The sequence below is a fragment of the Miniopterus schreibersii genome (assembly GCF_964146895.1).
Source record: "Miniopterus schreibersii genome assembly, chromosome: 1".
NCBI classification, from domain to species: Eukaryota; Metazoa; Chordata; class Mammalia; order Chiroptera; family Miniopteridae; genus Miniopterus; species Miniopterus schreibersii.
The window spans coordinates 179,239,185-179,249,770 of NC_138101.1; the positions used below are offsets into that span (position 1 = coordinate 179,239,185).

At 41.5% G+C, this 10,586-nt stretch overlaps 1 pseudogene across 1 annotated transcript; it reads left to right on the top strand.

Annotated features, from left to right (window-relative positions):
• The first annotated feature begins 6,891 nt into the window (after nucleotides 1–6,891).
• Nucleotides 6,892–9,477, top strand: LOC308556853 (disintegrin and metalloproteinase domain-containing protein 20 pseudogene; annotated as a pseudogene). The gene has a single exon. The product of its transcript is annotated as a disintegrin and metalloproteinase domain-containing protein 20 pseudogene (transcript).
• Nucleotides 9,478–10,586: the final 1,109 nt, after the last annotated feature.

Here is a 10,586-nt window from a genome sequence, read left to right on the forward strand (position 1 = left end):
CAACCCTCCTCAACATAAGTTGGTTGAATGAGTGAATAAAATGATCATAATAAAACATGGAGTATGATAAATTAAAAAAGTATGGTATAAGTAAGAGACGCTGGAATACTGAGAGGGAAGAGATAAAATAGAAATAGGAAAGGGAAATCAAGGAAGTTATCAATGAAGAAATTTGGAGGGGAAAAAAGTTTCTTGGGGACTACTGGGGGAAATCACTAGCCTGTACCTAGGAAGATTACCTTTCTCACCTGAGCACACAGCTTTAAGAGAAACACGTAGGGCAGTAAAAGGAAGAGTCACCAGTTATTTGCTCAGGAAACTATGTTCAGGAAATGCTGGTAATAAGTGGGGTGACAGATTAGGCATGTAAATTGACTTTATATCTTAATGTAAGTATAGTTTTTTAACAATGAGGAAACTTTAATATGTATGAAGAAAGAAAACAGGATATATGGATTTCTGCTCAGAGAGAACAATTCAGAAAAATGATGGAATCAGGATAGTAATGGGTGGGGGTGTTTAGAGAATAGCAAATACAACAGAGCCTATGAGTAGAAAAAGCATGAGTTGGTAGGTGATGACACTGAAAAAATAGGCTACAAACAGATGCTGGAGGAACACTGTGGCAGAGATATTCACTTAATTCTATATGCAATAGGCTAAGATGGAAGTTTATTTCTCTTGTATTAAAGAACTCTGGAAATCCATAGTTCAGGCCTCATATCAAGGCTCCTTAGTCACTGAGGCCCGGGTTCCTTCCAGCTTTCTGTCCTCTCTCCAGCCCCCTCCCCAGAGTGTGGCCTTTGCTTCATGGTCCAAAATGGGTTTTGGAACTCCCACCCTCATCTTCACACGCCAAGAAAGTAGTGAAGAAAAGGCAAAGAAAGTTTCACTCCATACTTTTATGGAGACCTCTTGGAAGTTTCATACACTTCTTATATCTCAGCCAGAAATCTGGTCTTACGGTTATACTTAACCGTAAGGGAGGCCTAGGATATGTCATATTTTAGTGAGATAGAAATGTGCCAACTGAAAGAAACCAGGATTACTATTATAAGTAAAAGGTGAGAATGGATATTGGTAGTCTGACACACAAAGCGACAGTCTGAACTAGCCTTTCTACTTAAGGCCTTATGACTTTGAGGTATATAAAAAGTATGAATCTTGGTTACTTCAGCCTACTGTTTTTACAAGATTAGTGGAAACTTTGCCTCACAGCTTGAGGGACTTTATTCACAACTTGCTCTATTTTTGCATATTTCGTGTCATGTAGTCACTTTTTCTTCCCAATCTCCTGTTTGCTCCTACCCCCTCCTACTTCAATATTTTATTGAAAACACCGACAGCCAGGTGTATCATAATCAATGCCTAAGTTATGACCTAGTGAGTGTGCCCCAATAGTGGCACCTAAAAATAAGTGATAATCCGCTATACATACATGTGCTACTCTCCAATTGGGGTTGCATACTACATCAAAGTTAGAAAAGTAGGTCACCCCATGTATTTCATGTTCTGTAAGAAGCAATGAAGTATCATGAGGAATAGTGAATCACCATCCCCAATATTTCCATAGACCAAATCAATTTATAGCAGCTGCAACATTGGGCCAGTTATACATATCCACCTAATCCCACCCATTTCATATACATATCATATGCATGTGGACCTCTAGAGTATTATGGTTACAAATGCTATGCAGGATGCTGTTTATGACCACTGCATTCTCTATTACATGTGTCTCATTATTGTACATTTGAAAGCTGTCAAGAGAATAGGTCTTAGAAGTTCTCATCACAAGAAAAAGTTTTTAACTATGTATGGTGAAGGGTGTTAACTAAATTTATTGTGGTGGTCATTTCTCAATATATACATATATGAAATAATTATGTTGTACAACTAAAACTAATAGGATGTTATATGTTAATTATGTGTCAATAAAACCCAAAAACACACACACGCAAAAGACAAAAACTAAAAAAGAATGTGTATACTTTTATTTTTCTACTTTAAATTTTTAAAATATTGACTTCACATTTTGTGATAATATAATTTCAAGGTCCATTTCTTTTTTATTTTATTTATTTTTCAGTTACAGGTGTATTTTGCTCTTGTTGGGTAGAGAATTCTGTGTATCTCTGTTGGTCCAATTGGTTCAAGTCCTAGTACCTTATCAATACTCTGCCTCATTATATCAAATATTTATAGTGGTATGTTGAACATCCAACTATTTTTATAAATCTGTATTTTCCCTTTCAATTCTGTCAATGTTTGCCTCACATATTCTGGAACTCGGGTGCTTGTGACATATATGTTTATAATTATTATATCTTCTTGGTGAATTTACCCTTTTATAAGTACATAATGTCCTGCTTTGTCTCTTTGTACAGGTTTTCCCTTACCATTTGAATATATTTAAAACAGTTGTTTTATAGCCTTTGTCTAGTAAGTCTGATGTCTGTGCTCCACTGGGGATGGTTTCTGTCAGCTTATTTTGTTCCTTCAAATGAGCCACGGTTTACTGTAGTTTTGTATGTGTTGTGATTTTTTAGTTGTTGAAAATTGGATATTTTATTAAAATGTGGTAACTCCGGAAATTATTTTCATCCTTCCTAGTGATGCTTTTTAAAAATTAGATTGTTGCCCTGTCTAGTGTGGCTCAGTTGGTTGGTGCATCGTCCCGTGGACCAAAGGGTCATGGGTTTGATTCCAGGTCAGGGCACATACCCAAGTTGTGGGTTCAATCCCCCGGTCAGGGCCTATACGAGAGGCAACAGATCGATGTTTCCCTCTCACACCGATGTTTCTCTCTCTCCCTCTCCCTTCCTCTTTCTAGAATCGAAGAAAAACATATCCTTGGGTATAGATTAAAAGAAATTTGTTGAAAGTCACTGGAGACTTTTTCAAACAAAAGTTTCAAAGACTGCTCAGGGTTATGGGTGCTCTCTGAAGACTGTTCCTTTAGCTCGTCTTGAGCTTATATGTTCACAAAGGTTCCCATGAATTCCTGAAGCAATTTGAAGATGGTTCATTCCTTTTTGTTATTGTTGTTAATCCTCTCCTGAGGGTATTTTTTCCATCGACTTTTAGAGAGAGTGGAAGGAAGGGAGGGAAGGGGAGAGGGAGGGAGAGAAACATCGATGTGAGAGAGACACATCAATTAGTTGCCTCCTGCATGTGCCTGGACCAGGGCCAGGGATGGACCCTGCAACCCAGGTATATTCCCTTGAAGGGGAATTGAACCCATAACCCTTTGATATGCTGGCCTACGCTCCAACCACTGAGCAACACCAGCCAGGGCAAAGATGGCTTATTCCTGACTGGGCCTTTTCTTGGTTGCTGGAAACATTTATTTTTTCCCCTGATCTCCTATAAAGTTGGTTCAGATAGTTTCTAGTTGTTTTTCTTCAGTTTTACTGTGGCGGAAGGAGAGCTTGGAGCTTCCTAGTCTGTCATTTTACTGATGTCACTCTCAGTACAAAACTTTTAAAAGTTGTATGATTTACACTGACCGGGTGGCTCAGTTGATTGCAGCGTCATCCTATCCATGGAAAGGTTGCCGGGTGTGTACAGGAGGTAGCTGATCAGTCTCTCTCTCTCTCTTCCTCTCTCTCTAAAATCAATGAACGTATCTTCAGGTGAGGATAAATAAGTAAATAAAATCTGTATGATTTCACAAAACAACACAGTAGTTCATTAAAACCCACAAATTGTTTCAAGACTGCCACTTAGCAAAACATGGTCCTGTTTCATTTATCACCATAGGGAATGGTATGAATTACAACTATTGCAAAATCCATCGAATTACCTCTCATTTTCATATATATCCAAACCTCTTTCTTTTTTTCTTTCTGTAATAGTAGAGCCTAATTCTACCATAAGTACACCTTTGCTTATAAAATATTAATTTATATTCTGGTCCATGATATTCTTAAGAATCTTACTGACTCTAAAACCATGATTTGTTTAAAATCTCATGCAGTTTTTCAATTGGAAAAATACATGAATCAGCGTCCAATTGTCACCACATCCTAACTCTCATATTGAATACCCCCACACTTACCACCCTCCTTCCTCCTCCCAAAATACCCACATTACCCTCCCTTAAGCAGGAGATAATATAAGTTGGTACAAGTGTTGACAGGTGAGATGCAAAAGAAAAATTCACAAAGACTTTTTTCTGACTTTAGCTTTTTTAATAAAATGAAGAAGAATTTTGAAAGGGTAAACATACACACATGATTACTCAAAACTAACTCATTTCTGATTTCTCCATGTATGGGAACAATCCTCTTCAGACCATTCAGATAGCCTATGAATTTGTGCAACATATTGTGTAGTAGCTTTCCTGGCTATACTTTTTCTATGGCCTGAATGCTAAAAGCAGCTTAATTATCTTTCAAACATTACCATCCTTGTATCACCCCTGTCCTCACAAATACCCTCCCAATAAACATAAATGAAAAATGGGTAACTTACTATCACTCTGTCCCAAATGGCCGAACTTTCTTGTCTGTTCCATTTTCCAAAAATACATATCTGATGTTTGAGTTCATCAGTTTTTCTAATCCTTACCAATACAGTTAGTTCTATTCATTTTTATACCATTCACAGTCCTTTTTGTTCTTAAAATTATCTTTTTTTTAATCATGGCCAGTTCATCTCAGGCTGAGGTCAAGGCATGCTTATAACTTTGCAAATGTTCCATATTGCACTGATACTGAAAAAAATCTTCCAGTGCTGCATAAAACATTTAAACATTTAAATATTAATGTGTGAGTTACTCTTCCCAACTGAAAGATATGATCCATAAGAGAAGAAAATAGGTGCCTGGCTCGCCATCCCATGAACCAGGAGGTCATGGTTTGGTTCCCAATCAGGGCACATGCCCAGGGTTGTGGGCTCGATTCCCAGTAAGGGGGTGTGCAGGAAGCAGCCAATCAATGTTTCTTCTCTCTCATTGATGTTTCTCTCTCTCTCTCCAGCTCCCTTCCTCTCTCTGAAATCAATGAAACATATATATATATATAAAAGAAAAAGAAAACAGATGAGATAAGTTCTTCTTGGTAACTTCCCTATATGGACTTGAGTACATTCACATGCAATTCAATGTTGAAATGATTTTTGAAAAGGTAAAGAAGATGGTGCGTGAGATAAGTTAATGATGTGTTTCTTCAGACTGGGTCAAAAAGAGGCTGAAGTCAGAACTTTTATACAAAATTAACTTCCTGAGGCATACTTAGCATTGCAATAAAATACACAGATTTTAAGGGTGCAGCGTGATGGATTTTGATTTGTAACCACAAGCCTGTCTTAGTCTGTTTGGGCTGCTATAACAAAATGCCATAGAGAGCAAGGGGGCTTCTAAACAAGAGAAGTTTACTTCTCACAGTTCAGGAGGCAGGGAAGTCCAAGTCCTAGGCACCAGCAGATTCAGTGTGTGGTGAAAACTGCTTTCTGGTTCATAGATGGCACCTTCTTCCTGTAACCACACAAGGCAGGCAGAAGGGGTGAGGGATCCCTCTGAGGTATCTTTTATAAAGGCACTAATCCCATTCCTGAGGGCCCTGCCCTCCTGACCTAATCACTTCCCAAAGGCCTCACCGCCTGATGCCTTCCCCCTAGGGGGTTAGGATTTCACCCTTTGAATTTGGGAGCTACACAAACATTCAATCTATAGCACACCCCCGTCAAGATACACAAGTTTTCCATCACTCCAGAAAGTTCCCTCCATTCCCACGTCAGGAAACTACCACGTTAAATTCTATTCCCAGAACTGATTCTGGACTATTCTAAAACTTTATGGAAATTAAATCACATATTAACTTCCTTTGGTCTGATTTCTTTCTGTCGTCATCCTCCTCCTCCTCCTCATCATCGTATCTGTGAGATACATCCATGTTCTTACACATAACAGAACTTTCTTCTGATTTACTGGTTATTCCACTAATATACCCATTTCTTTATCCACTGCTGTATTAAGTGCTGGTGGTTCCAGGTGGTGGGATAAATTCATGAATAATGCTGCTATGAACATTCATGTGCAAGACTCAGTGAATAATTTCCTAGGGCTAGAATCGCCGGGACATAGGGTAGATGTAGGTTTCACTCTTCAAGAAACTATTAATATACGCCCTGAATTTCCTACTCATGACATTTCTTTACACTTTCTTTCCATAACTCGGCCCAAATGCATTCAGTTTTCATAAAGTGTGTGAGAATATATTTCTCTCCTCAAAATTCTTAGAGAGAGAAGCTTCCACTCTCCTCACCATGCTCTCTTTTCATGTCATGTTGACGTATTATGTCCACCAAGCTTAAGGCAAAAAGCCACCATGTGTCTTAAAACTGTCACAAAAGAACATCCCCTGTGGGCCAAGACCTGTAGCCCTGGAGACTACACAGGTGCAGGGAGGGCAGCGGAACAGCCGCCAGTGGGTCAGTAAGAGGAATGGAAACTGGGCCACCCAGCTCCTACTCCTTGGTTCCTGGTCCCATGTGTTCTGCGTAACGGATGTACAGCACCACATAGCGGTCTCTGATTTAACACAGACACTGCACGCCGAAGGAGGGCGCTCTGTCCGTCCAGAGTAGTGTTTCAGGGCTGGCATTTTGGCCATGTCTTCAGTAGGCTCTCTCACACACTACGAGGGTAGCTGCTACTAAAAATTTGATAAGCGATGCAGACTGTGTATTCCCTTGGGTGGGCCCGTTCCTGTACCTCATTCTCTCAAGGGTGAGTTCTCTGTTTTCACGCTCAGTCGTGTGGGATTCCGTTTTTAAAGATCACACATCTCACCAGGAAATCCACTTATTCTTCCCCTGGGTCTTTTCCAAGAGACCAAGCGACCTTTCAGCGCAGGCTCCTTGGATCCCTGAGCACAGCCTCCCCTGATGAATGCGCCATTGTTATGTAATAGCTGCCCCCTCCCTGCTCCACCTCTCTGGGGGTGCCAGACCTCCAGTCTCTCTCTGCTCTCCTCCTGACTACACAGCTGGGAAAGGTGCTGTTGCAGGTTAGTCTTGCCTGCCTCCCACTTGCCTGCAGTTTCTTTGGTCACAGGCTGCCTCACTCATGGGGCCTGCCTGGGCCCAGGCCCACCTGACAGGTGATCTCTGGCTGCCTCTACTCTGGCTGCTCCTGTCCCAGGTCTGCTGCTCCCATGCCCTGCCAGGATGGCGCTTCACTTCCTCTGAAATTGTGATCCCCAGGAAGGTGTCCCACAGGGTGGGTGGAGCTGGGGTGCAAGACCAGCTGTCGTACAGGATTCACTTCAGGGGCCGTAGGCATGTGGTTCACATGAAGGTCAAGAAGAACTTGCTGCCCAGACAGTTTCCTGTTATCACCGATAATGACCAAGGTGCCATGGAGGAGGACTACCCCTTTGTCCCTCGAGACTGCTACTACTACAGCTACCTGGAAGGAGTTCCCGGGTCCATGGGCACGCTGGACACCTGCCGTGGGGGTCTGCGTGGCATGCTGCAGGTGGATGACTTCACTTACGAAATCAAACCACTGGAGGATTCTTCCAAGTTTGAGCATGTGGTTTCTCTGCTTGTGTCAGAAGAACAGTCAGCAGAGAATGAAAGGTGTAAGATTGAAGAAGAAGATGGTGATCTAGCATATGAAGAGGGAATGGTTGCTGAAAACCCTAGAGCTGTGCCCGTGTATTTGTGGTGGACCCATAAGCAATACGCGAAACTTCACTATACAGTTACAAGCTCATTATACATGATGTCCCGTAATATGACACAGGTAATAGAGAATGTGGTGATGATAAATAACATAATGCATACCATTTATATTCAAAATCAACTAGTCATCCACATACGCGTTATGTGCATATGGCAACATAGGGATCCTACGGACGTAACCCGTCGTGAGAATTCTTACAAAATTGTAGAACAGTTTGCTTTGTGGAAATTTTGGAGGTTTTATAAAGAAATTCCTCATGATACTTCATTGCTTCTTACAGGACATAAATTGGTTAGAGATATATATTTTAGCCACGACAATGGCGTATGCAACCCCAACTGGGGGGCAATGGCTGTATTTGTAGCAAATTATCATATATTTTTAGCTGCCTCTATTTCAGCACATGCACTTGGTCATGGTTTAGGCATCCTACATGATAAACCCGGATGTAGATGTTTTCGAAGGACCTTGTGTGTCATGGTTCCTAAGCCAGGTCTTTTTGATATGTTTAGCAACTGTTCTTATCTCGCACTCCAGTTTCGTCTGGCTGTCTTTCCCAACTGTCTGGCTCATAAAAATGAACCATATGGTAATTTTCCTTATATAGCTCCTCGTTGTGGTGACCAGATCATAAATGAGAGGGAAGAATGTGACTGTGGCACCTTTAGAGACTGTGCTAAAGATAAATGTTGTGAGACCAATTGTGCCCTCTCCCTTGGCAGTCAGTGCAGTGGAGGAGGTTGCTGTTTGAATTGTAAACCTGCTAAACCTGGATGGATTTGTAGGGAGAGGTCTGGCATTTGTGATCTAGCAGAATACTGTGACGGAAAAACGGCTCTTTGTCCAGAAGATGTTTATATCCAGGATGGAACCCCGTGTTCAGGATTAGCCGTTTGTGTGAGCGGAAACTGTAGTGACCATGATATGCAGTGTCAGGCCCTTTTTGGCTACCAAGTAAGAGATGGTTCTCCAGCGTGCTATAAGCAATTGAATGCAAGAGGTGACCGATTTGGAAACTGTGGGTTGGTGAACGTCCCTTACGGAAAAGTAACTGGGAAATGTGAACCAGATGATGTTTTTTGCGGAATGTTGCACTGTCGTAATGTCCCGGAAGTACCTGGTGGAGGTGATCATATTACATTTCGTCACATAATAGTAAAAGATGTTCAACAAGAAGTATGCTTTGGATATGATCTGCACCTTGGCTCAGAAGAACCAGCTCTCGGACTTGTAATGGATGGTGCAACATGTGGGCCAGGAAAATTTTGTGTGAAACAGAAGTGTACTTTTCATGCAGACATGGGTTATGATTGTGATGTCAAGACATGCAATTTCAGAGGGGTGTGCAACAATAAGAAACATTGTCACTGTCAACGAGGGTGGAATCCACCAGGATGTAACCAAACAGGACCAGGTGGTAGTGTGGACAGTGGCCCTGCACCTGACAGAGAACCAGGTGTTCGCGGCAAAATAAGTGTTAATGTAAACCACGCCCTAGTTGCGCTCCTTATTCGATCAGCCCTTTTACTGCTTGCATTCATTTTGGGTTGGCTTACATACTTAACTGAAGATGATGATGAAGGTGATGATGAAAGAAGGGGTAAAAAGTAAACTGGGAAAGAAACAGAATCCCCTGAACTTTACTAAATGCTAACTGGAACCTACACAATGGAGAAAAATCACATTGGCACTTACTGGGAGAAACGATCAAGAATCACTCTGAGAATGGCATCATCCTACAGCTATTCATCCCAAGGTTGTCATCTTGAAATAAAGTGACTTGGAAAGTGAAAAACATTCTGTGTGTTTCAGTTCACTTAACATATCATGTGTGGAAGTTTACATTTTCAAGGTCCACAATTACATTCAGAGAAGAAATAGATTTTTCTAAGGTTGTGTGATGATCAAAAAAGCCTATAAGCCCAGCTGGTGTGTCTCAGTGGTTGACCCATGAACCGGGAGGTCACAGTTTGATTCTCGGTCAGGGCACATGCCCGGGTTGCATGCTCGATCCCCATTGGGGGGCATGCGGGAGGCGGCCAATCAGTGACTCTCTCTCATCATCGATGTTTGCCCCTCTCTCCCCCCCTTCCTCTCTCTGAAATCACTAAAAACATTGCTTTTCTTTTTTTCTTTTTTTACCCCCAATAAAGCCTCTAAGAAAAGCCAGCCCAATTTAAGCACTTACAGGCCAACTCTTATCATTTTTCTTCTTCTTCGGTTGTGCTAAAGCTGGGGTATTCCAAGTATGATGAGTTCAGCATCCCCCCTTATTGTAAAGCTTTCACATAAGGAAGGGGCCACTGATAACTGATCCATCATTTCCTAAGGCCTCGGGTTATTGTGTCATAGTATCTCACATTCAAAATCACGGGAATTGACTCATCACAGCCTGTCCATAAATTACAGAATGGCACCGACTGTCTGACACATAGGGTGTTTCCGAAAAAGTGTATATACATTCTTGAATAATTATAAAGGCCGTGTTTTATTAAAATACATTTAATATTGCAAATTGAGCTATGGGCTGTTAAAGTGTGTATACGTTTTGGGGGGACACAGTGTATATATGAAGACAAAATTTTAGGTAAGAGGAAACAGGAAGCGGTCACTTCAGAAACAGTGCACTAGAACAGAGTCTGATAAGTGGTGTGTTGTGTTTGTGCTATTTAGATGCCTCAGGCCAAAGTTTACATCTCTTTCTGAAAATATGGGATGCAGATGAGGCCAGCCACCAAATGGTGGAGGAAGGATGCAGCAGTGGAGAATCGGTAGGATCGCCAGTGTGTGACACTGTAACTTGTCCATCTTTTATAGAGCTCTCATGGCCAGCACTTTGTGACCGGTTGGCTTCTCTGGTCGAGCGATCTGGACCTTCATCCATGATGGGCCT